The 9,562-nt window shown below is 42.6% G+C and overlaps 1 pseudogene; it reads left to right on the top strand.

The window, feature by feature from the left end:
* The first annotated feature begins 7,035 nt into the window (after positions 1 to 7,035).
* On the top strand, positions 7,036 to 8,225 carry LOC147442637 (uncharacterized; annotated as a pseudogene).
* Positions 8,226 to 9,562: the final 1,337 nt, after the last annotated feature.

Genomic DNA, 9,562 nt, shown 5'->3' with positions numbered 1-9,562 from the left:
TCGGGGAATGATCATGCATACCACATTCCCAACGAGGCAATGTTTGAGCCCGAGATCGATGAATTGACTGAGACGATCATGGATTCAGAAAGGCTTATCTATGATGATATGAAAAGTGAAGCCGATACGCCATTGTATAATGGAGCACGTGTGTTTAGATTGAAGGCACTCCTTGTTCTTCTCAACATGCAGGCAAATTTTGGATGGAGTGACACTAGCGTCACAACCCTTTCCACGTGATCTATTACAATTAGTTTACTTTAATAAAAAACTCTAGATGTAAAATGATCTAATAGATTTTTACACAATTGTACCGTATTTATTTCGTTGTAGATTGCTCAAAGAGCACATACTACCAGCTGATAATGTGATCCCAGATTCGCGAGAGGAAGCAAGAAAGATTTTGCGAAACTTCGGGATAATGTAAGTCCATGGCCGCCCTAGCATCATGGCATGAGGAGAATCAATCTTCGGATGGTGTGCTATAGATTCCTGCAGATTGTGTAGCCTAGAAACATATAGATGAAACATGGTGGGATTTTTCCAAGGAAGCTCGAAATTTGCGCTTAGGCCTGGCTATGGATGGCGTAAAACCATTTGGTCAAAGATCAACATCTTACAGTGTATGGCCCGTTGTCATCGTCAACTACAACATTCCCTCGTGGTTGACTACGAAGAAGGGGCACCTATGGCTAAACTTGATTGTGCTGGGGCGATATAAAGTGAAGAATATGGGTGTGTATCTTCAACCACTATTGGAAGAGCTACAACAATTGTGGATTGGCATAGAAGTGGTGGATATGAGCCGACACACAGTTCGACGGAATGCTTTGATCAGAGGCATTCTAATGTGGACCATGCATGCCTATCCCGGACTAACAGAATGCTCAAGTGATTTACACTCCTTACTCAAACACTGTAAATCTTGGTTTTTCTCAAGCTTATCTATTATCATGTGTACACATGCAGGGCTTCAAACAAGCGGATACAAAGCATGTGTCACATGTGGACCTAGGCTGAATGCACATAGAGCGCCCTCATTCAAGAAGCAAATCTACAAAGGTCATCAAGCGTATCTTCCAGAGAATCATGTGTTACGGGATGGCTTTTTGGGAAGAGAGCCACCGAGGATGTCTACACAAGCATGGTTAGAGTAGAAGGAGGTGCGTGATGACGGTTTGCCCCCAGGGATGAAGAGACTATGTCTATGGTACGAGTTACCATACTGGCCCCGACTCGTGATTAATCACTTGCTCGATCCAATGCACATATTAAAGAATGTGGGTAATCTACTATGGGACCATCTGACCTGCAAGAAAGATACTTTTGGGAGCTAGGGTTGACCTTAGAAATGTGGATCGTATGGAGAAATATTGGCCGCAAACAGCGTCCGATGGATCGATAAAACTCCCTAAAGCACCATGGATTTTCACAGGAGCCCAAGAAAGCAAAGTAAAAGAGACCATTCGATCTTTGCGGACCCCCACTGGCATAATGTACTCGCTCCAAACGTGTTTTACTAAAAAAGGAAAGCTTACCGATTTGAAGTCACACGACTGGCATAAAATGTGTCATGTATGTTCATAGTGGAATATATCATAGTGGGAATTGTGTAACAAATTTGTGTGTGGACTTTAATATCATTGCTGCACATGTTTTGCGGTTTATTTTACCGGTGGCCACAGAGGGATTTTTGTCTCTTGACGTCCGTAACACAATCCACAAACTTGCGAAGTTAGTGCAATGGATCTCACAAAGGAGATCAACGTAGACTCCATACCATTCGCCAAACTAAACGCTGTGGAGGTTGTGTGCATGTTTGAGAAACACTTTACTATAAACTTTTGAAGTTGGTGCAATGGATCTCACAAAAGGAGATCAACATAGACTCCATACCACTCGCCAAACTAAACGCTACAGAGTTTGTGTGCATGTTTGATTAACACTTTCCTACTACCATGCTAACCATTCAGGTGCATCTTCTTGTTCACATAGTTGATAAGGTGGAAATAGTTAGCACAGTACATTCCAAATGGATGTTCTTTTTAGAATGTTTCATGAAAATGCTCAAGAGATATGTGCGTCAGAAGGCACGTCCGGAGGGTAGCATGGCAGAAGGTTGGCTGGTATCAGAGTCCCTAGTGTACATTGGAGAGTGGCTAGACGGATTTGATAAAGCCTGGGACACGCTATGGGGAACCATAGATGATGAGCACATATCTGGGATTGTCATGTGCAATCTCGGTGTTGAGAAGAAGATGACAGAAGATCTACAGGCTAAAATCAACCGATTTTGCATGCTTCACAATCCAGTGATGCAAAAGTGGATTTCACATTATGAGGATGCAAACCAAGAGCGACAAAGGGCACGAATTGAGTGGAGACGGGGAAGACGACCACCAATGCACTATTCGACGGGTCTAGAGAGCCTACCAACATTCATGAGCTTAAGATGGTTGCACAACCAATTGAAAAACGCACAACAGTGCGGTGAAGAAGTGACTGAGGAGGAGTGGAAGTACTCTCGGGGTTTCATGACCAAGGTAAGTTTGCAATGTACGACTAGTGACTTTCTAGATGTTTGAATGGCCACTCATAATCTTTGTTCGTTGTAGTATAAGTCATACACAACAGCATGGTGTAAAGGTCGACATTTTAGCGTGGAAGGGATCGACAAAAAGATTTTTACTCAAGATTGTGGAATCATGGCAAAATTGAAAGAGTCTAGTCGACGACGGTCCTCTGATGCAGATCCTGTGGTGGTGGAACTCACTTACTTCGGCACACTACAAGATATTTTGAGGATCGATTATAGAGGATTTTTTGTCGACTTGTTCGACGTGCAATGGTTCAAGATAATCATGGAGGGTCGCAACGATACCGTGCATAGAGGAGAGTCTAGTTTTCTTAAGGTGGATTCAACTAAGAAATGGAGTGACCTAAGAGACACTTTCGTACTACCCTAGCATTGTGAACAAGTAAGTATGTAAATAGTTAACATCCCATTTTAGAAGTTATGTGCTTGGAAGCTCCATGTAAGTTATGTGGCTCTGGCAGGTGATATTTCATCCTACAAATTCTGCATCAAACTGGTGGTACGTCATAGAGGTAGCCCCTCGTAGTGCACGGATGTATGAAGGCTACCATGTGCCAATCACGGCAGCATCAATGGAGGAGATTGGAGGATGAGAGAGAGACCTCTTAAAGCCATAAATATTGTATTTGAACATTAATTTTGCTTCGTTTTATAATATATATTATATTCACATGGCTTTTTGTCCATTCATGTCTATATGTGTCATTGCATCATTGTATTTAATGGTCTTTGCGTCCACTCCAAGAATGTATGCTCTAGGTATGTTCTCACAAGTAGGGACGACGAGCACTGCGCTCTGAGTGCGTCGGAGATTGAAGCTGCAATCGTGAAGGAAGTGATATGTCTCTGCTCATAGCCTATGCTACTCGTCCCACCGCTAGATCTAGTTGATCGGACGAGCAACATCTATAAGAAGAGATAGATCACCTCCGCGATTGCAGCTTCAGTCTCCATCACACCCGGAGCGCGGTGCTTTTACAAATTCACAGAAATTCAACGAATTCTCTCTACACAGGAATCCTCCCCCCCCCCCCCCCCCCCCCCCCCTCTCTCTCTCTCTCTCTCTCTATCTATCTACTTGTCAATGTTCTCTTCTCCATTCATTCAATATTAAGTTTAAATGTTCTTGTATTTAATGCAGGTATGGATAATGAGCAGTTTCTTTCTTCTTTGTCACCCGAGCAGAAACAGTGGTACATGGAGCATCATCGCTCTAGCACACCATCGCGCGTTCCTACTCTGGCAGCGTCTCCCTCTGTTTTGGAGCATTTAGCACGCTCCGAAGCCTCGGTGACGACGAGACAATCTTCACACTCGTCTAGGAACCGACGCTCTAGTGGTGGCAGTGGCGGTGGCGGTTGTTGTGGGGATGACTCCGTCAATACGTCGACACCGCCTTGTGTTCGACGAGGCTCTTTACCCTCCCCTTCTTTGTCCGCCCCCACACCAACCACGACATTGCCGTCGACACCACGTTTTGCGCGGCTGACGGCCGTTCCTAGCGGCTACACACCACTAGAGTGGACGCACCGCTAGAGACCCCTGCCGCGACACCCAGGTTCATGCGTCAGCGACGAGAGGGCTTGCCTTACTTCGTCGACTTCAGCGGCGGTATCATCTTGGATGATGAAGGCAAGAAGGTGATTTTGCGCATACACGGTCTTGTCTCTCAGGTGTTTAGACACTGCATACTAAACACCTTGAGGGAAGTACCGAGTGATTTAAAAGACAGAGTCATCAGCATGATTCTTGACGAGTTTTCCGTTCCAACACGGGATGACCGCTTCAATAAAGACCTGATGAAGGTTCGAATGCGGGAATACTGCAAGCAAAAGCGTTCCGAAGTGCAAAAAGCAATCAAGCATGGGTGGAGCAGACCAGATTGGCTGGCCAAAGAAGATTGGAAGAATGCGAAGAAAGCAACACGCGAGAATCCCGACAAGTGGAAGCAACAAAAGAAGGCATCCAGAGCATGAGTAGAGGTAGGGAGCTCGTAGCATTTGGGGAGCGGCGGGTGGGCATCATTTGAGGCCGATTTTGTAAGTTTTTTCTCATTGCTCTTTATGTTTGATAGTTTAGGGTTTTAGGGGTTTTTAAATTCTAACATAATGGATTCTTTGTGGGTTTTGGCAGTGGTCGATGACAGGACGTGACCCCACACCGTACGAGCGCGAGTACGCAGGCAAGAAGGGCTTAAACACCTTGATGGACATCTGAGTTCTCGCGGCGGCATGGTTAGTATTAGGGTTTATTCTTTTCTATTTTTTGTATTGTTTTATAAACATCGCTATATGTTTATACTTATAGAAAGCTATTTTATTGTTTTTTTTTTGCAGAATTTGATAGATACGTCGCTTGGACGCGATGAGACGTCTGATTAGACGACGTCAGTCTAGCCGTATCTAGATAGCATTAGTTTCTTTTTGTCATAGCATATGTATCATGAGACGCTTTTATATGTCTTTTTGAAAACCATGTAAATTTTTTCAATAATGAAAATGGTGTTGTAACTATTACATTTGCAAAGTTTAACAATCAAGTGATTTTGCCTATGATGTGTACAATTGTCATTGATTTACTTTCATCAATTTACGCTTGTCAGTTTTGTATCTTTATTCTACAAACAATACTATGGATGATGAGTTAATGGTTATATTGTCTTGTGGGTGACTACTTTGGGTCTATATCTACCCTTGCAATTTTTTTCAAAGGTGAATCAATTAATGAAACATTGAATATGGTTGATGGGTGGCAGCGCATTCAATGCCCTGTCACCAAAAAAACATTTTCTCGGGCGTCGCTATGACCATCTCTATATAAGGCTCTGCAGCGTCGCTATAAATGTCGCTATAGATGGCCTGTAATAAACGTCGCTATAATCGTCACTATAAAGCGATGATTATAGCGACGCATATAGCGACCATTATAGCGACGCTCATAGCGACGTTTTCGTATCGACGATGTTAGCGACGGTATTTGCGATGCTGGGGGTTATAAAAACCCAATGTATTTTCGTCACTAACAGCGTCACAAGAGCACACAACCTCTTGTAGTGAGAGAGAGCCGTACCCAAGAGGAGGGTCCTGATAAGGCCTACTTGAGAGGCATCATCTGGATAACGCTCTCGTTGCATTCGAATGAAAAGACGCACTTGTTGGAGAAAACCTATAAACTTTGATCTAGTCCCATCAAAATTTGCAGGCATGCTGACCTTCGGCTCCTTCTTATGTTGTTGAGAATAGCTAGATCTTGCAGGTTGTGCTTGATGTGTGCTTGTCTCTTGAAGTTCTTGAATTTGACGATGAAGATTTTGCAACGGCGGTCCCAAGAGTAGGGGTTGCACTGCTTGAAGTTGAGTGTTACTCTCGCGAAGTTCTTGTAACTGAGCTTGGATACTTTACAATGCCGTGATGACGCCTTCCATCGTCGGCTCCATGATGGCTTGAGAAGATGAAGAGATGGTAGTCTTGCCAAACTTTTATGAGCGCGTATAAAGCTAGAATAGAGCAGGAGGAGGCGCTCACAATGTACAAGAACTTGGATTTGATGATAAGCTTAATATTGATTACAAGACTTAATATTTATTAAGAGAGCTAGATACAAGACTTGGATTACATGACGTAAGTACAAGTCAAGGTTTGATTGCAAGGACAAGACTTGAACATAAGAAGTAGAAGAGGGATTTCATCATAGGAGGCTCACAACTGGTGTTGGCAAGACTGAGGGGCTTGTGGCCCAAGACCCCTATTTATACTAGTGCTTGAGGAGGTTACTTTATGAGGTTAGGACTTTCTAGGTTCTTCTTGAGGACTTTAGAATCTTTCCATACTTCTAGAAACTTCTAGATCCTTCTTCAACTTTCTAGAGCTTTCCAAAAACTTCTAGATTCTTCCAGAATCTTCTCCATGCTTCTAGAAACTTGTAGAATCTCCTTGATACTTTTAGAACTTCTAGAATCTTCTAGATCCTTCTAGAGCCTTCTAGCAATGATGTAGGTGATGACATAGGCAATGATGCAGGCAGCTAGTGACTCTCAAGCATCCATGACAATATGTTGCTTTTAAAGCTTAATATCTTTGATGATGTAGAGAAGGTTGATTTCATGTATAAGAAGTTGTACGACGATGCTTGGCATTTCTATGAATGTCCTCCTGATCAGGTGCCATATAGTTGGAAACTCATAAAGTATGCTTTGTTGAAATATTATGCATGTTCAAAGCTGCCACCAAGAGATCATGTATATTTTTGCGGCACTGCAAGTGAATTTATACAGTCTTGGATAACACAAGTTGAGCATGAGATGATGCCTTGCAATTGATAGTGATGTAGCAAAATCTGCATATGCTTCACAGGGCTTGTCTCATGATTCTTTTATGGTCTTGCATGTGCTTCCGGACGAGCGGCGTTATACTTGGTCAACCTTGAAAGTCTCATTGTTGATGCACTATTAGAGGTTGCCAAAGCCTCAAGATTCAATTAATGACTCCCTTGTCACCACTTTTGAATCACTACAAGGTGAGTTTTGGCATATGTTGTGGAGCTTGTTTACGGGAGACACTTGGGAGTCGGATGTGTATGGCTTGCCCCTTATGGAGAGGTCGGTGGTTCACATGGTGGAAGACTCATATGTTGCAAAGCCTATGCATTATGATGATGAGGTTTTAGAAGATGGATATTGTAACAATTTTGAGTCTGATACATCCAGTTTTTTGTGAGAAGATGATTTATGTGATAGTGCCTCGCTCGATGATGCATCTATTGATGAAGAGTCTTCCTGCAATGACTCGGTGGTGTTTGACTTGGCTCCATGCATGAGGAACATCAGATCACTAAAAGAAAGATGGAGGGTGGGATTTGAAAATGTTGAGAGAGAAAAGGAGACTTTGAAATCTCCTACGTAGAGTGAAGATGTAAGCATAGGAGGGGGACAACAAGGACTTTTCTCCTGTGAGGAATGTGTGCAACCAATAGCAGAGAAGAGTGAGGATGCTTTAGTTGAAGAGTCCGTTATGAGTTTTTTGATGATGAGGATATGTGTGAAGAAGTGGTGCAGGTGGAGAGTTTGTGTGATGATGTAAGTGATGATATTGTTTTTTTTTACAGCCTCTTATCAAAAGCAGGCGTTGATGTATCCTTTTGTTTTATCTTTAGTACTGGTATATATATGTTGGAAGATGTTACTTGTGAGGATTTTGACAGTTTACTTGATGAGAAAGTGCCCCTTGAGAAGGCCATAGATGCTCCAAATAATGATGATACTTGTGCAGATGTTGTGAATGTGTTTAAGGGATTTGTTTGCCTCTTTGCAGGCATGTGTGCCTTTCAATGTGTCTTGAGGGCCACAGTATCTTCTCATGATACGGTTTCAAGTGTTTCCCAGGCCTTGGAATGTAGTGTGGCTTGTAGTAGCCCAACTACAGGTTTTTGTGCAGGAGATTAGGAGGAGGGAAGTCTTACGACTCATATGCATGAGGATGACAGAGTTTATGATGTGTTTCTTGGTGTGATGTTAATGCATGGCAAGCTTTTGAATTTTTCTTGGGAGCCACGTGGAGGCTTGGCTACTTATTTGATTCATGGAATGCCAAGTTTTTTTGCGTGGGATCCAGGTGGAATGAGCAGCTACTAGTGTTGCTGCTATGCATCAATGCTCCACCAGGCTAGGCGGATTGGCAAACTATGATAGGAGTTTTTTGGTTTGAAGTTTTCCGGCTCATGTTTATATGGTGTGCTCGGTTTTCACCACTTTTGAGTGAGCTATAGTTGCTTGTATAGTGCTAGACAATGCCAATTTTTGGATGTGTGCTCTTGGCTATGGTCTACAGCTCTCCATTTGACCAAGTTTGCAAAAGAATTGATGCACTTTTGTAATAGGACTTATTCTGCAAAGTTTTGATAAATATTTTTGTTTAGAGTACATTTTGTTCATTCCAGCGTTTTTCCACAGTACAGGATTTCATTTTAATCGTTCTCGTGAAGTTTCAAATTTTGACCCGGGACACCCCTCGGAAGCCAGTTTTGAGGGTACTATGGTCAAAATTTGGAAAAGTTTTGTATGTAGCACTTGTAGCCCTCGACACGAGGAAAATATTTCTTCTTTGTGTTTTTGCTGGTTCTTGCATTTTGATGCCCGTTTCTGCCCGTAGATTAGAGAAAAAGTGAGAAAATGCTATTTTAGACTGTTTTTGTGAAAAGTGCTGACTTGTAGGTAATTTTTCGGGCAAACTGAGCAGGATATGGATTTTTTGCATATCACAACTCTCGAAGAGCTCAATGAGACAAATAAATTCATGTGAGACAGACCCGGTCAAATTCTGAACCGTTTGGGAGTTATGGCTCGCTGAAAATGGCTAGAAATTGTGGACTTCAATTTTATTTTAATTTTTTGAAGGTTTCTAAAATTGTTAACTCGGGAGTGTCGGTTGCGTTTTGTGGTTTTTATGCGTTTGAATGCAGGACGTCTCTATTCGAAACCTATTTTAGGCCACTTTTGCTAAAGACTGGTAGAAGGACAAAAATAGCCACTTTTCCTTGCGTGAAGAAGACATCCTTTGGAGAAGGAGGCTATTCTACAGTGAAGGCGCCTTGTGATTGAGATTGAGAGTGAGAGTGAGTGCGATTGAGAACTGTGCACAGATTGAGAGTGAGTTTGAGAGTGAGATAGCTGGGGGGTGGTCGGGAGGTTGATACGAGCTACATTCTTCTTCTACCCGGGATTTGATTTCAATATACATCTCTGATTTCCTGCGTCTACTTTGTGTACTTGCAAATTTCAGTTATTCTATTGTTGTATTCCCGTGTCTCATCACAACTTTAAGCTTGACAAAGGTCCTTAGTCTCTATAGAAGGCCTAAATGCGGAATGTTCACCTCGATGTCATTATCCATTGTTTGTGTCTGGATAGAGGTGATTGAGAGTCGAGCATCATTTAGGCTATGCTACATGGGAGCTACATTGGCACACTTC

Source organism: Adiantum capillus-veneris, chromosome 14 (assembly GCF_014529385.1).
Source record: "Adiantum capillus-veneris isolate H3 chromosome 14, ASM1452938v2, whole genome shotgun sequence".
Taxonomy (NCBI): Eukaryota; Viridiplantae; Streptophyta; class Polypodiopsida; order Polypodiales; family Pteridaceae; genus Adiantum; species Adiantum capillus-veneris.
This window is presented reverse-complemented; position numbering and strand designations above follow the sequence as displayed.